General features: G+C 37.6%; 1 long non-coding RNA gene across 1 annotated transcript in view; it reads right to left on the bottom strand.

The window, feature by feature from the left end:
* Positions 1-7,081: 7,081 nt before the first annotated feature.
* Positions 7,082-18,255, bottom strand: part of LOC118762877 — a 21,568-nt gene continuing 10,394 nt past the window's right edge. The window contains exons 4-6 of the long non-coding RNA XR_004998623.1: positions 18,048-18,199; positions 10,969-11,084; positions 7,082-7,190 (exon numbers count right to left, since the gene is read on the bottom strand). This is a non-coding gene — a long non-coding RNA (uncharacterized LOC118762877). The remainder of the gene's footprint in view (positions 7,191-10,968; positions 11,085-18,047; positions 18,200-18,255) is intronic.

The raw sequence follows: 18,255 nt of genomic DNA, 5'->3' as shown, positions 1-18,255 counted from the left end.
CAGCCACAAGCAACAATGGTTGGCTGGATCACAGTTATTCTGATGTCATAGAGAAAGTCAGCAGTGTGGGGCACAAGAACATGAAGTCTGGATGATGATTAGTACACCTGATTTGATTTGTTTTCTTTTAAGTTATGTTTTCAGATACTGAAGGTCATCATGATTGGCTAAATCTTTCAATATGAGAGCAACTCCAATATTGTATATGTGTTATTATTATTGAAGGTGGCGAGCTGGCAGAAATGTTAGCATGCCGGGTGAAATACTTAGTGGTATTTTGTCTGTCTTTACGCTCTGAGTTCAAATTCCACTGAGGTTGACTTTGCCTTTAATCTTTTCAGGGTTGATAAATTAAGTACATGTTACACACAGGGGTTGATGTAATTGACTTAATCCCTTTGTTTGTCCTCTCTATGTTTAGCCCCTTGTGGGCAAAAAAGAAATATGCATGTGTTATTATTGTTGTATTTGCTACATCGAATTGCATCCAAACAACACAGCTCCTGGAATGTGATTAAATATATCTATAAATTAATACATTCCAACATCTAAGCAGAAACAACTTCACTCATTACCTTTACAAAACGTCATCTTCCGGCAAACATCATCAGATCTCGTTTCTTTTTTGCAGATGTCATTCGGACATTCAAGATCAACATCAGACTGGATTGATCTACTTGTAAAGGTTATCAACAACCTCTCTACATTTTTACTAGGCAATAAAACACAGACTATGTATGTATGAGTGGAAATGTGTGTCTGTATAGGTGTGTGATTATTTGCCAGTTTGCACATGCACTTGAATGTGAACATTTATGCGAGTTGTTTGACATAGTTATGATTCATCATCATCATCATCATCATTTAACGTCCGTTTTCCATGCTAGCATGGGTTGGACGGTTCTACCAGGGTCTGGGAAGCCAGGAGGCTGCACCAGGCTCCAGTCTGATGTGGCAGTGTTTCTACAGCTGGATGCCCTTCCTAATGCCAACCACTCTGTGAGTATAGTGGGTGCTTTTTACGTGTCACCGGTACAGGTGTCAGGGGAGGCTGGCAACGGCCACAATCAGTTGATGCTTTTTACATGCCACCAGCACGGAAGCCAGTCAAGGCAGTGCTGGCATCGGCCACATACGGGTGGTGCATTTTACGTGCCACCGGCACAAGTGCCAGGGGAGGCTGGCAATGGCCATGATCAGTTAGTGCGTTTTACGTGCCACCGGCACAGGTGTCACAACTACAATTTCCATTTGATCTTTTTTTATGTTGATGTACTTGACTCAATAGATCTCCTCAAGCACAGCAGGTCGCCCTATGATCCAAGGTAAGCACAGCAGGCCGTCCTGCGATCAAAGGCACTTTGGATGGGCTGGGGCTTCTATGTGAAGCTGGTGCAGGAAACCAATAAAAAAGATTCCCTAGATTTCAATGTTCATTGTAATATGCCTTACATATGTCCAAACTAAATTATTGACCATATCAATGATTACTGTTCCTCAAACTTATTTTGTTTAACACATTTTCTCTTGTAAAGTGCAATGTTAGGAGTCATTAAAATATGTCATGTATCATATACTCACGTCTTTGAAGGTATTTTTTATTGATCACTGAAAAACAAGTGCAACAAAATATATTCGTATCACAACTGCTATATTAACCAATTTGCAGAGTAGCAAAAATGTGGCATCAATGATGGTGCAGGTATAGGTTAAGAAGCAGCTTACCATCATAAAAAGTGCAAGGAGTTGTCCTAAAAAAAGTCAGGGCAGAGATTCATCAACATTTGTAAAAGGGACAGGAAGAACTCACAAACAGTATGTCCGAAATACATTAACTGATATAAGTCATCAAATATAGCCAGGAATACTTTTGGTAGCTGATGGTGGGCTATATAAGCGTCACACCAGCTTCTATACTCATGAAGTTGTCAGCCATTGCCTCAATTTTTTTAACCTAATAATGAGAATATCTATACATAGACTAAAGACCGATGGATGCTTGTCAAGAAGAAAGTTAGCCAACAACGTGGAACTAGTAGAGAAAATAAATTGCCCATCATCACTTCCATGGTGAAGGCAATCTTTCCCTTTTTTTAAAATGGTAAACTGCATTTTAACCAGACTTGACCATCACCACCAATGTGAATTAAGTAGACAAGATACTCATAGTTTATTTTACAAAAAAAATGTAACTATCTAGAATAGAATCACCAGGAAATTATGAAGAATATAATTTTATAGGTGTTATTGGTACATGTTAGTGTACTGGTACATGTATCCCTGCAACTTATGCTGTTGTCATGAGTAAAACCTGTTCAAAGGAGTACCAGAGCAGTTAAAACTGAAGATATGAAATTCTACAAAAATACAAGTTTTTGTATCCAGTGAACAGAATCTGTTTCAATTTAATGTAATATTCACAAGTACGAGTGATTCTCAGCAGTTTTGATGGTAAGATTAGTTCCAAAACAAAAACAACTCCTTTGGAAAACATATACAGCAGTTGACCTCATTTCATGTTCAGTCACATGTAGGTCAAGTGCCTATCATGTACAGTCATCATTTTCAACCAATAAGGGTTCAGAGTTCATGTGATAATTTTAGAAAATTCCTACATTAACAGCATTACAAGAAGCAGAAAAGAAAAGAAGAAATGACTTATAGTCAATCACCAAAGAAAAAGGTATGTGTAAGAAAAAAGGAAAAATTATAAAAGAAAGTACAGTATAAGCAGATGGCTAAAATGGAGAAAAATGTGTAATTTTGTGGATGCATTGTTCTACCTTTTGAGGGTGAAGACAATACTCTGGACAAATTTGGGGTTCGTGTCGATGATGAATCTCAAGATCTAAAGCAATATTTGTGTGGCAAAGAACGTCATCAGGCACCTTTTGGTTGTAACTCATAGTATACTGTGGAGGCACATGGCCTAGTGGTTAGAGCAGCGGACTCACGGTCAAAGGATCGTGGGTTCGAATCTCAGACTGGGCGATGTGTGTGTTTATGAGTGAAACACCTAAGCTCTACGTGGCTCCGGCAGAAGGTAATGGCGAACTTCTGCTGACTCTTTCGCCACAACTTTCTCTCACTCTTTCCTCCTGCATCTTGCAGCTTGCCTGCGACGGACCGGCGTCCCATCCAGGTGGGGAACCTATACGCCAATGAAACCAGGAAACTGGCCCTTATGAACCAGGCATGGCTCTAGAAGGAACAAGCAACATAGTATACTGCCATAACAAGATCTCTGTAAAAAGCATTGAAACAGAACTGAACACCAGTGCATTTCCAAGTCAAAGCAGGAGATATTGGGCAGTTGGGAAGCTCTTGTTTGAGAGGTGGATTGTTGTGTAGTTCACAGACCTTTGTATAAAAATTGTAGAAGTTCTTTTAATCGTTGGTTGGGTCAGTTGCGAAACAAGATTTTTTATTTCTTTACTACCCACAAGGGGCTAAACACAGAGAGGACAAACAAGGACAGACAAATGGATTAAGTCAATTATATCGATCCCAGTGCGTAACTGGTACATATTTAATCGAGCCCGAAAGGATGATAGGCAAAGTCGACCTCGGCGGAATTTGAACTCAGAACGTAACGGCAGACAAAATACGGCTATGCATTTCGCCCAGCGTGCTAACGTTTCTGCCAGCTCGCCGCCTTCAAAGCAAGATTTCTTATACTGGAATCAGCCATCTGACATTAATTTTATATGTTGTCGTCGAAATAGAGAAGAAGCAAATGTTTTAGAAATATGACGGACGAGTTTTTTTCTCAGACAAAAAATTGTTTTATTTAACAACAATGGAAAGAATAACTAAATTACAGAGAAAAAAATTACAACAGTAAAAAAACAACAAAGAATAATCACTCTTTAAATATTACATTCGGAAAGTAAATACATGAACCTGTCTCTGTGTATAACAGAATGTTCCAGAATGCATACAAAGCATATGACAGAAAAAGAGGTGAATGAGAGAAATATCAGTGCCATCTTAGCAAGTGGTCCACTCGGCCATTTACACTTCAGCGTGTAGACTAATCTTAACCATAATCCTAACCCTAAACTGTATTCCTAACTTTAAACCGAAGTTCTAATCCTAACCCTTAATCCAGATCAGGTCATTTCACAGCAGTTTAGACCATACCGCTGCAAACCACACACTGATGTAGTGCTGACATATTTTCTTATTTCTTTATTTCCCACAAGGGGCTAAAAATAGAGGGGACAAACAAGGACAGACAAACGGATTAAGTCGGTTATATCGACCCCAGTGCGTAACTGGTACTTATTTAATCGACCCCCAAAAGGATGAAAGGCAAAGTCGACCTTGACGGAATTTGAACTCAGAACATAACGGCACATGAAATACCTATTTCTTTACTACCCACAAGGGGCTAAACACAGAGGGGACAAACAAGGATAGACAAACGGATTAAGTCAATTATATCAACCCCAGTGCATAACTGGTACTTATTTAATCGACCCCGAAAGGATGAAAGGCAAAGTTGACCTTGGCAGAATTTGAACTCAGAACATAGCGGCAGACAAAATACCGCTAAGCATTTCGCCCAACGTGCTACCGTTTCTGCCAGCTCGCTGCCCTATTTTCTAATACCAAGTTGAACATCAATTCAAACTGGTGAAAAATAAACTGTGAAATCTATATATATAAAGCTGAAGTTGTCTGTGTATGGTAGGTTTGGTAGCCTTCAATTAACCCTATCTCTTCCGAGACCCTGTGTGTATGTATGTATGTATTTAAGAATATGCCGTTTCTGGATTAATATGTATTCTAGTTTAAATGTACTGAGACTACCAGGGTTTCAAACTCACTTTCACTCCTGAAAAAAAAAAATGAAGGGAAAATTTGTTAATTAATTAACTTTAAATTTCATGATGATCATACATGTACGCATACACATGCATATATATATACATATATATATATATATATATATATGTATATATGTATATATATATATATATATATATATATATATATATATATATATATATATATATATATATATATATATATATATAGAAATATTAAAATTACTAAGTCTCTCTAAAAGAGAACAGCGGCAGCGTTCCCGGAAAATAATAGTTATCGCCATACTAATATGGCATTCTTATAAAAATAAGAAAAAAGCTGTCCGCTTATTAGCTCCATGAGGCCATCGCCTTAAGTTAGCTATTTGATACACAAACTGTATCCATATAACCTTCGAACAAGGGAGGTCAGTCGCTCCACACTACTTGACCGGCAGCTACAGACGCGTTTCGGGGTATTGCCCCTTTTCAATGCAGCGTAGCCAGCCAGTAGGTGTCGCTTCCGACAATCTCTGTTCGATGGTTTTATTTACCTAGTTTCGGTGGAATACATCCACTTGTTTTCAATAATAGAAATATTAAAATTACTAAGTCTCTCTTTTAGAAATATTAAAATTACTAAGTCTCTCTTTTAGAGAGACTTAGTAATTTTAATATTTCTATTATTGAAAACAAGTGGATGTATTCCACCGAAACTAGGTAAATAAAACCATCGAACAGAGATTGTCGGAAGCGACACCTACTGGCTGGCTACGCTGCATTGAAAAGGGGCCATACCCCGAAACGCGTCTGTAGCTGCCAGTCAAGTAGTGTGGAGCGACTGACCTCCCTTGTTCGAAGGTTATATGGATACAGTTTGTGTATCAAATAGCTAACTTAAGGCGATGGCCTCATGGAGCTAATAAGCGGACAGCTTTTTTCTTATTTTTATAAGAATGCCATATTAGTATGGCGATAACTATTATTTTCCGGGAACGCTGCCGCTGTTCTCTTTTAGAGAGACTTAGTAATTTTAATATTTCTATTATTGAAAACAAGTGGATGTATTCCACCGAAACTAGGTAAATAAAACCATCGAACAGAGATTGTCGGAAGCGACACCTACTGGCTGGCTACGCTGCATTGAAAAGGGGCAATACCCCGAAACGCGTCTGTAGCTGCCGGTCAAGTAGTGTGGAGCGACTGACCTCCCTTGTTCGAAGGTTATATGGATACAGTTTGTGTATCAAATAGCTAACTTAAGGCGATGGCCTCATGGAGCTAATAAGCGGACAGCTTTTTTCTTATTTTTATAAGAATGCCATATTAGTATGGCGATAACTATTATATATATATATATATATCAATTCTATCCATCCATCTATCTATTTATCTATCTATCTATCTATCTATTTATCCATCTATCTATCCTTCTGTCTATCTATCCATCTATCTATCCATCCATCTATCTATCTATCTCTGAAAGGATTAGAGACAAACACTTTCCTCTCTGGTCAATCTCTCATCAACTTCTTCAAGTACCACTTGAAAAGGAAAGTGAGAGTAGAGAGGCAAGTTTTGTCTAGCGAATGTTTAAAAAAAAGATGGGTGAATGTAGCAAGGATGGCACGTATGAATGACGAAGCCACCTTGAGCATAATCCTATGAACCCAGAAATTGAAAACAGAGGGTTACCCACTTGCAAACAAATGTGGTAACACATAACAATATTGATCGAGGTTACCATGGTCTTTTTCGTAGGCTTTTCTTCCCACGGATAAACCTTATCTGCTCCCCCCTTTACACCGTACATCATGACACTGTGATACACGATCCCTATTGATCGTTTTTCCTCTTCCCCTTTTTCCCTCTTTTTTCTTCTTTTTTCTTTTTTCTTTTCTTTTGTTTCTTTTCCTTTTTTTCTTTTTTTCTTTTTTCCCTTTTACGATCTCTTTTGATCAAAAACCTATGCCACTTTTTTTTTTTCTCATCCTCCAAAAGAAAAGTTCTACCTTGTAATTTGTCCCATCTGTGTGCAGCCCTGTGTGACCAATAAAGAAACTTATCTATCTATCTATTTATCCAACCATCTATCTATTTATCCATCTATCTATCATTCTGTCTATCTATCTATCCATCTATCTATTTATCCATCCATCTATCTATTTATTTATCTATCTATCTATCTATCTATCTATCTATCTATTTATCTATCTATCTATCATACGTATGTATGTATGTATGTATGTATGTATGTATGTATGTATTTATGTATGTATGTATGTATGTATGTATGTATGTATCCATAGTTTCTGGAATAATATACATTCTACATAAAAATCACTGAGATGACCAAAGCTTCGTAACTGGCGAACACACCTGAAAAAAAAAAAGAAAAAAATGAAGGGTAAATTTTGTTAAAATTATAATCTTTAAATGTTTGTCTGAAGAATTACGGATAGGAGATTCTATACATGTTTTTATTTCTACATGTGAACCTTTGCAACTCCTTTGCTTTAATGAAACACATGTAACATGGAATTGGAATATACAAAATATTTAGTTTATATGCATATATGTATGTATATATACATATATATATATATATATATATATATATAATATATATATATATATATATATATATATATATATATATATATATATATATATTAGAAGAAATGAGGTTCTCAGAAATCTGGATGGTTTTATATTTACAGATATTTATTAGTATGTTCCTTTTTTTTATAAATCATATATCATATATTAGCGCTTTCGTCCATTCTAGTGGAGTCTAATGGACGAAAGCACTAATATATGATATATGATTTATATAAAAAAAGGAACATACTAATAAATATCTGTAAATATAAACCATCCAGATTTCTGAGTACGTCATTTCTTCTAATATAAAATACCTGTACATCATCTCCAAACCTTCTAATTTATATATATATATATATATATATATATGTATGTATATATATATATATATATTATATACCAATTGAGGACTGAACACGAAAAGGTGGACAGTCAACATGCTAGATATAGACGTCAAATCGCCATTCTCCATGTACTTTTTGCATGCGGGACTCCGGTACCGTTTTTCATCTAGTACAGCATATTCTGCTCATAACAAACTACGCTGACGAAGCTACAGATATCCTTGTGATATTAATAGCTGAAACTGTACGGTACGTAGGTGATTATTCCATTTCGTATATTTCTTTTCTTATCCATTGCTTTAGGTCGTGCTGAATTTTATTTTTATTTGAGAACAAAATCTTTGTGGAGAATGGCGATTTGACGTCTATATCTAGCATGTTGACTGTCCACCTTTTCGTGTTCAGTCCTCAATTGGTATATATAAATATTTTAATCTTCGGTTTTTTTTTAATGTGCTAGACCACTGGTTTTAATTGACTAATATCAATTTTTACCCTTAATTTTAAATATATATATATATATATATATTATATATATATATGTATGTATTTATAGTTAATCCAAACATGAACAAAGCGAAAACACAATGTGAGGACGTGGAACAAGTATAGTGTTATTGGAAGTTCAGGAAAGGAAAGAAAGAAGAAGGATTTAATGTTTTGTGCGGAGCTCTTCGTCAGAAACATAGAAAAAGGAAAGGTCCAAGGAAGGGAAGACGGAGAAAGAAAATCGCCAACGATACACATGTGGTCACATATTGAATGACATATATATATATATATATATATATATATATATATATATATACCAATTAAGGACTGAACACGAAAGGTGGACAGTCAACATGCTAGATATAGACGTCAAATCGCCATTCTCCACAAAGATTTTGTTCTCAAATAAAAATAAAATACATATATATATATATATATATATATATATATATATATATATATATATATATTATATATATATGTATATATATATATATATATAATATAATTCGAGACATATATATGTACAGTTGAAACACTCCTGTCACAACCTGCGACCTTGATGACTGCTTTAATGCAAGAAAGTATACTAGTCCCCTAATATTTTATATTCAGCATTTCATCTATTCAATAGGACAATCAATATTTCATTTCATTTTACATATATATATTATTTATACTATATATTCTATATTCTACATTAATATTATAAAGAATATAAATAAACCATAAAAAACAGACAGAGTTGGAATTTCTTTGAATAATATATATCCCTCTACACACAATCATGCAAACCCCTTTATATATATATATACTAAAGAAGGTTTGAAATGCAATTTTAAAAGATGTTTATTTACTTTACTGGTTTCACCTTTTGGAAAAAGATTGTCAAAAGTAACATGTAGAAGTTTGGTTGTGTTAATTATTGGTTGTTACAAAATGCTACATTACATATATACAGTCTTTGGTAACAAGGACATGTTAAGGACATAAAAAGTTTAACAAGTTCCTTAAAATATTGGGCACAAAAGATTACAGCATAAATAATCATTCTCAAGAACATGTTAAAGATAGTTTCCAGAAGGAATTATTAAAAAGTTCAGTGGGATATTGGTATTGTATCTGTATATTCAAACACGCACAGAATATTGGTTGACACAGAGTACTACAATACATATATATACATTCTTTGGTGACAAGAGCATGTTGAGAACATAAAAAAGTTTAACAAGTTCATTGAAATATTGGGCACAAAAGATTACAACAAATATATTATACATTCTCAAGATAATTTCCAGAAGGAATTATTAAAAAGTTCAGTGGAGTATTGGTATACACGCACAGAATATTATGAGTTAAAAAAGATTTACATTATAATAGTAGGGAAGCTAGAACTGACCTGTCCACCATGTTAATGTAAAAGAATATGATCTATTTCAAGGGACACTGTAGGTGTGTTTGGGTGGGGGGAAGGAGGAGTAATGTGGAACTGAAAGGTACAAGTCTGGGTAAGGTGGTTTTTATGGAAGACCAGCAGTTGCCCATGCATACCGGCCTCCCCTCTCCACGCTGCCGATGTCATCCAAGGGAAAGGCAAAGGGGCCGATACAGTTTAGCACCTGTGACGTCGCAACTCATTTCTACAGCTGAGTGAACTGGAGCAACTGAAATAAAGTGTCTTGCTCAAGAACACAACACACAGCCCAGCCCGGGAATCGAGCTCACAACCTCACGATCGTAAGCTCAACGCTCTGACCACTGAGCCATGTGCCTTCACTTATATATATATATATGGGTTATTTTCATCTCTGCATTGTTAGATATTCTCATTTTTCATTTCATTTATTATTCTAGATCTGTAACACAATGCTTCAAGCGAATTACAACATTCTTCTTCCATAAACCCCCCCCCCCACACACACACACAAGTGTTTATACATATAAATATTTAACCAAAGCATAGTCATAGAAATAAGTTGGTGTCAGAACATCAGTGTACATAAACTTCAGAATAAAGCATTAGTCAAATACGGAGCTTAATAAGAAATTGAATAAATAACAAAGGAACAGGAATTGCGCAATGAACTTCATGGGCTTACTGTTGTTTCTGTCATAAGATGCAGTGTACTCAGAGCTGAATGCTTGTGCATCACCTAATAGTTTTCTTGGGGCTTCAAAAATGAAGGGCCATCAAACAGCAGTTAGTGGTAAGTTGATGAAGTTTATTAAGCAATTTCCTATTCCTCTGTCATTTAATTCCACATATCATCATCATCATCATCATCGTCGTCGTCATTTAATTCCACATATCATCATCATCGTCGTCGTCGTCGTCTGCTTTCCATGCTAGCATGGGTTGGACGGTTTGACTGTGGGCTGGCGAACCAGATGGCTGCACCAGGCTCCAGTCTTGATCTGGCACTGTTTCTACAGCTGGATGCCCTTCCTAATGCCAACCACTCCGAGAGTGTAGTGGGTACTTTTACGTGCCACCAGCACGGGGCCAGTCAGGCGGTACTGGCAATGACCTCGCTCAAATTTTTTACACATACCAACGGCACAGTGCCAGTAAGGCGATGCGCCGTTGCACGTATATATATATATATATATTTAAAGCTTTTATATATATTTCAGACAATGTTCCACGAAATATACACACACATGCACGCAATCATACACTCATTTAAATTTAAATCAAGGGAATATATTTTACTTACTATTGTCTTCGTTTTTGACAGAAATATCAAACTCTTTATGGCTTCCCTCTTTTCTAGCAGCGTGAAATCGTTTTCCTTGACTTTGAACTTCCCACTCGATGCTAAAATACGGGTCTCTGAAAACCAACATATTACAATTGATAAATTTGATAAAAATTATTACGAAGAAAATTTTTACGATTCTATTTACAAAAATCAGTTTTGTTTTATTAAATCAATGAGTTTATTATTTCATTTCTGATATTAGTGCATGTTTCATACCCAGATTCATGATATAGAAGATAAAAATGGCATGTAATTTGGGTAAACCACTACGCCATATGCCCGTGGGCATATAGCATAGTGGTTAAGAGCGCAGGCTACTAACCCCAAGATTCCGAGTTCGATTCCAGGCAGTGACCTGAATAATAATAATAATAATATTGATGATGATGATGATGATGATGATATACAACATACAGAAAATTGCACTACTGGGCACTGCACACATTCTATGCAAAACACTTTCAATACAGTAACCACCAGAGCATCACAGCAAAACACAGCACATACCCAAGGCACACAGAGCTGCGCTCGGTAGTGAAGTGAAAGCATGCTATAAAAATAAAACTACTGAATATAATAATAATAATAATAATAATAATAATGATAATAATAACAATAATAACAATAATAATAATAATAATAATAATAATAATAATAATAATAATAATAATAATAATAATAATAATAGCAACATCGAAAAATACCTTAGGAATGAGAACCCAGGTTCGAAATTTCCCCAAGACACCTGATGAAGGCTGGAGGGTATATCTATGACATTAATAGCCTATAATTCCCCTACCACTTAAACTTCAACATGAATAACTTTTGAGATTTATTTTACCCCTTCCTATATCTATAAATAGAAAAATTCTTTGTCTCCATCCAACCGAAAATCCCTCCATCCCCACTAACAGATCTAAATAACTAAAGGAAAAATCTATAGTCAGAAGATAAACTTTAACCCTTTCGTTACCAACCTGTCTCTGAGTACAAATGTCTTGTTTTCATAAGTTTTGAATTAAAATCTTCCACCAAACCTCAGCTAAAATTTATGTTCCTAGCACTAGCTTAATGATAACTAAGTTATTTTACTAAATTCTTTGTTATATTTAAAATTAATTGAAAGAAACACAGAGCATCTCAAAATAAATACAGTAACGAAAGGGTTAATACTATAATGTTCTTAACAATCAAATCAACCTCTCTGTCTGCATAGCTACCCTTTTTATAATGTTGGCAAACGAAATGGAAATAAATATATGTATTGTCCATTAGATGGAAGACTTCTATAAATGGCTGAAGATTGCTCAACATTTTAAAACTGATGTAATACTTACAATGTTTAATAAAATGAAGTAGCATGAAACGATTGTATCAAATTACCGAAGATATACTTGTTGCTTATTTTGATTATAATCACCCCATGGATTTATATGGATTATACCATACAAAATTCTGGTGCCTCTGACTTAAGTACCATATTCATTTGAATCTAAATTTTGCTGATCTTATATATACACACACACACACATATATATATATGTATATATATATATATATATATATATATATATATATATATATATATATATATATATATATATATATATATATATATATATATATATATATATAATTAGGGTTCAGCAAAGATTTGCTTTACCACATACCAAAGTTTAGAAATAGCAGCCAAAGAACCTTAGCTATTTCTTCTTCTTTAAGAAGAGACTCCCAGACAAAAAGTAGAAGAAATAGCTAAGGTTCTTTGGCTGCTATTTCTAAACTTCGGTATGTGGTAAAGCAAATCTTTGCTGAACCCTAATTATAAAATATTACTTAAGTTTACCGTGAAATGGTCCTTTTTCATGCCGAATTCTACTTGGTGAAATTATTGATTACTAGTTAATTAATTACCCTTTGTTATAAATTGAGATAGGGGTTGTGAGTGCAACCCTCCATGGGATAACATATATCCAATATACTGGTAGTAAAGCACCCATCAAAGTTAATACATAAATGTTAAGAATTGCAATGCAATTAATTCATTTACTGTATTATATGGGCAAAGGTAAAATGTTTTACCACAAATTAATAATACAAAATAAGAAAATGGACAAATACATCTTAATCAATAATCAACTACCAGATAATACCCAATCACATAATTATTAAACCACTACATATGAACATTAAGGTCAAACATAATAATATAGAACAAAACAATGTACATGAATGAGTAATATGATACAATAAGTACAGTATGTATAAGTGAATTTGTATTTATTTATATTCACTTATACATACTGTACTTATTGTATCATATTACTCATTGATGTACATTGTTTTGTTCTATATTATTATGTTTGACCTTAATGTTCATATGTAGTGGTTTAATAATTATGTGATTGGGTATTATCTGGTAGTTGATTATTGATTAAGATGTATTTCTCCATGTATAATTCATTAGTTATCGTTGACCATCGGTTCGGCCTCGTGTCTCGCTAAATATAGAATAGATATTTAAGTTTCTCCATACAGAGGTCTCAATGGCGGCCGATTTTTGCAGGCAGCCGATTTTCGCAGGCGGCCGATTTTCGCGGGGTTCGCCCGCCCTCCCACCCCCTCCACCGTTACAGGAAGCCTAAAATTTTCTCATCGCTGTCTCTGATGTACACTTTAAGTTTTACACTGTCCCCACTGCTACAGGAAGTCCAAAATTTTCTCATCCTTGTTGTCTCCCATGTACATGTCTATCTCCCATGTACACTTCGCATCCCTGTTGTCTACGCCACTTGCTCCTCCTTCCATAAATGGTAGTGGTCATTCATTGCAAGATATATTGGTAACGTACGCGGTTTGAACTTAGGTTTAATTGTCTGTTTATGAATTCTGCCAAACGCGAGTTTTCTTTTCAGGTTCATGATGCTACTAGGTCCAATGCCTCCCACTCCCTCAGGATTGGCACCCTCAACGTTGGCACACTGAAAGGCAGATCTGGCGAGATCGTTGAATTGCTTGAACGAAGGTGTGTGGATATATGCTGTGTTCAAGAGGTGAGGTGGAGAGGAGGTTCTGCTAGGTTCCTCACAGGTAAAGGACAGAGGTACAAGATTTTCTGGGCTGGGAATACTGAAGGGGTCGGGGGAGTAGGTATGCTTATTGCCGAAAAATGGGTAGGTAAGGTAATCGAGGTAGTCAGAGTATGTGACAGAATACTGAAGATTAGTTTAGTGATCCATCATAGTTTAGCAACTATTATATCGGCATATGCCCCTCAGCCAGGGCTACCCAATGGACAGAAAGACCGTTTCTATGACACCCTACTACAGACCACCTCACTGACGAACGACAGGGACCTTCTCTTTGTGGGTGGTGACTTCAATGGGCATGTTGGACGATATGCTGAGGGCTTCTATGGCGTTCATGGAGGCTATGGTTATGGTTCTCGCAATGAGGAGGGAACCAGGCTGCTGGAGTTCTGTGATGCGAATAGTCTTATGGTTTGCAACACTAACTTCAGGAAACCGACAAGCCACTTGGTCACCTACCGTTCGGGCCAGCATACTAGCCAAATCGACTACATCCTTACCAGAAAAAGGGAAAGATGGCTGCTTATAAATGCCAAAACCTTCCCAGGCGAAGAGTGTACCCCACAACATAGACTGGTAGTCAGTGACTTTAGAATCAGGACTAAGAGGACAACTAGAAGACGACCAACATGGAGAAGAAGGGTCTGGAAGCTTAAAGACCCTGCAAATGGACAGAGATTTAGAGACATGTTACTTGAAGCCTTCGACGAAATAGAAGGGGGTATAGCTACACATGGGGTAGAAGATAACTGGGCGCTTCTAAGGGACAACCTGCTGAAAGCCACAGACCAGATCTGTGGCTGGTACAAAGTCCCCACAAGACCCAAAATAACGTGGTGGTGGAACAATACTGTTGACAGGGCTATTAGACAAAAGAAACAGGCTTGGAAGGACTGGAAGAACGGTGGTAGCAGGGAAGTGTATCAGACTGCAAGAAGGGAGGCTAGGAGGCAGTTGTATTTAGCCAGAGGGGAAGCAGATAAGAAAAAATTGCCAATGTCCTGCGCCGTGAAGATGAAAGACTTGAGATATTTCGTGTTGCAAGACAGTGTGTGAGAGAGAATCGTGACATGGTAGGAGAGAAATGTGTTCGCAAGGATGACGGCTCACTTGCGCTAAATGAGGATGCAAAGAGAGAGGTTTGGAGACGCCACTATGAAAGGTTGCTGAATGAGGAAAATGAATGGGATAAAGAGAGTCTGCCGAATGTTGACCCAACAGAGGGACCAGCAATCCGAGTTGATAGTTCCTTAGTAGATAAGGCAATTAGAAGCATGAAAACAGGGAAAGCCCCAGGCCCATCAGGAATTACTGCAGAGATGCTCAAAATATCTGGTAGTGCTGGCTATAGCCTAGTCACCCGTATAGTTAACCAGATGATACACGAAGGAGTCATTCCCAATGACTGGTGTAGCAGCATAATAGTTAACTACTACAAAGGTAAAGGTGACGCCCTAGATACAAATAACTACAGGGGTATCAAGCTGCTAGATCAGGTAATGAAGGTAATGGAGAGGGTTATAGCCCAACAAATTAGAGAGAGAGTTAGCTTAGATCAGATGCAGTTTGGGTTCGTGCCAGGGAAAAGTACTACTGATGCTATTTTCCTGGTAAGACAGCTGCAGGAGAAATACCTAGCCAAAGACAAACCCCTATACCTGGCTTTTGTCGATATGGAGAAAGCCTTCGACAGGGTCCCCCGATCCCTTATCTGGTGGTCAATGAAGAAACTAGGGATAGATGAATGGTTAGTGAGAGCTGTACAAGCCATGTACAGAGACGCTGCTAGTAAGGTGAGGGTTGGCACCAAGTACAGTGAAGAATTCAGGGTAGAGGTTGGGGTCCACCAAGGTTCAGTCCTCAGCCCCCTCCTATTTATCATAGTCCTTCAGGCAATAACGGAGGAATTCAAGACTAGATGCCCCTGGGAGCTCCTCTATGCTGATGACCTTGCTCTAATTGCTGAGTCTCTATCAGAACTGGAGGAGAAGTTTCAGGTGTGGAAGCAAGGTTTAGAATCGAAGGGCCTTAGAATCAACCTAGCCAAAACCAAAGTCCTAATAAGTAGGAAGGTAGACCAATCACAAACGCCTTCAGGTAGATGGCCTTGCTCGATCTGTAGAAAAGGCGTAGGTAGAAACTCTATAAGATGCACCAAATGTAAGCTATGGACACATAAGAGATGTAGTAATGTCAAAGGAAGACTAACTAGGAAAATAGTTTTTATCTGTGGCAGATGCTCAGGAGCAATAAACTCTGAAAATATGCAGAGACCAACTTCTATCACGTTTCAGGGAGAAAAACTAGAAGTAGTTGATAGCTTCCGCTACCTAGGTGACCAAGTCAGTAGTGGGGGCGGGTGTGCTGAAAGTATAACTGCTAGAGTAAGAATAGCCTGGGCAAAGTTTAGAGAGCTCTTACCCCTACTGGTGACAAAAGGCCTCTCGCTCAAAGTAAAAGGCAGACTGTATGATGCATGTGTACGTACAGCCATGCTACATGGTAGTGAAACTTGGGCTGTGACCTCTGAGGATTTACGTAAGCTCGCAAGAAATGAAGCTAGTATGCTCCGTTGGATGTGTAATGTCAGTGTTCATAATCGACAGAGTGTAAGTACCTTGAGAGAAAAGTTGGACCTAAGAGGCATCAGATGTTGTGTGCAAGAGAGACGATTGCGCTGGTATGGTCATGTGGCGAGAATGGACGAAGATAGGTGTGTGAAAAAGTGCCACACCCTGGCAGTTGAGGGGACCTGTGGAAGAGGTAGACCCAGGAAAACCTGGGTCGAGGTGGTGAAGCACGACCTTCGAACTCTAGGTCTCACCAAGGAAATGACCAGAGACCGAGACCTGTGGAAGTATGCTGTGCGTGAGAAGACCCGGCAAGACCAGTGAGAACAATCAAAATCAAATCATATATCCGTGTCCGCTGCCAGCCTCGTCTGGCACCCGTGTCGGTGATACGTAAAAGCACCATTCGCTCGTGGCCGTTTGCCAGCTCTGTCTGGCCCCCGTGTCGGTGGCACGTAAAAGCACCATCCGCTCGTGTTCGTTGCCAGCCTCGGCTGGCCCCCGTGCCAGTGACACGTAAAAGCACCGTCCGTTCGTGGCCGTTTGCCAGCTCTGTCTGGCCCCGTGTCGGTGGCACGTAAAAGCACCATCCGTTCGTGTTCGTTGCCAGCCTCGGCTGGCCCCCGTGCCGGTGACACGTAAAAGAACCATCCGTTCGTGGCCGTTGTACCAGCTCTGTTTGGCACCTGTGCAGGTGGCACGTAAAAAACACCCACTACACTCGCGGAGTGGTTGGCGTTAGGAAGGGCATCCAGCCGTAGAAACACTGCCAAATCTGACTGGGCCTGATGAAGCCTTCCGGCTTCACAGACCCCAGTTAAACCGTCCAACCCATGCTAGCATGGAAAACGGACGCTAAATGATGATGATGATGATGATGATGATATATATATATATATATATATATATATATATATATATATATATACATACACACTGAGAAAGTGTTCTAAAGAACTGTTATTAAATAATTAAAGATTATTAAAAAAAGATGCCCCCACCCACTCAATGTAATATTACTGTTATGTGTAGAAATGAAGGGAGGCATCAGGACCAGAAGCGAGGTGGGGAGTGACATCGTGTCAAGAAGCGGAGATTCTAAACAGCTTCTTTCTTGGTCAAGTCTATGCGGTGAAAACACGTGAGGAGTGGATGTCAGGGGTATTGTAGTTTCTGGCCAGATGTTCGGGTAGTGTACGTCTGTAGGTACGTCTAGCAAGATCTTCTGATCCTAGCGCTTTATACCCTGTTTGATATTTATCTCTCACTGGATAGAGTATTTCTTTTCTTGAGTCTACCTCTTCTAGATCTTTCAAAAGAACTATCATTATATAATTAAAGATGTTCAATATGAGCAAGGAGATAATATATATACTTCTCATTGAAAGTAAGGTTCAGTGGAACCTATTCCTTGTTTGAAATTTCAATGATTTTATCTTTCTGGAACCACGATGTAGAATTCGTCCCTTTCCCATTGAATATTATGAAGTCGTCCTTATTATATGGTCTTCTCACTTGAAATTTCACCTGAAAATAGAAAGTTGACTCTGAGCAGTAAAGAATCTAAGAGAATGAAGAAGGAC

This window comes from Octopus sinensis, linkage group LG4 (assembly GCF_006345805.1).
Source record: "Octopus sinensis linkage group LG4, ASM634580v1, whole genome shotgun sequence".
Taxonomy (NCBI): domain Eukaryota; kingdom Metazoa; phylum Mollusca; class Cephalopoda; order Octopoda; family Octopodidae; genus Octopus; species Octopus sinensis.
Note: the sequence above shows the minus strand (reverse complement) of the source record. Positions and strands in the feature narration are given on the sequence as shown.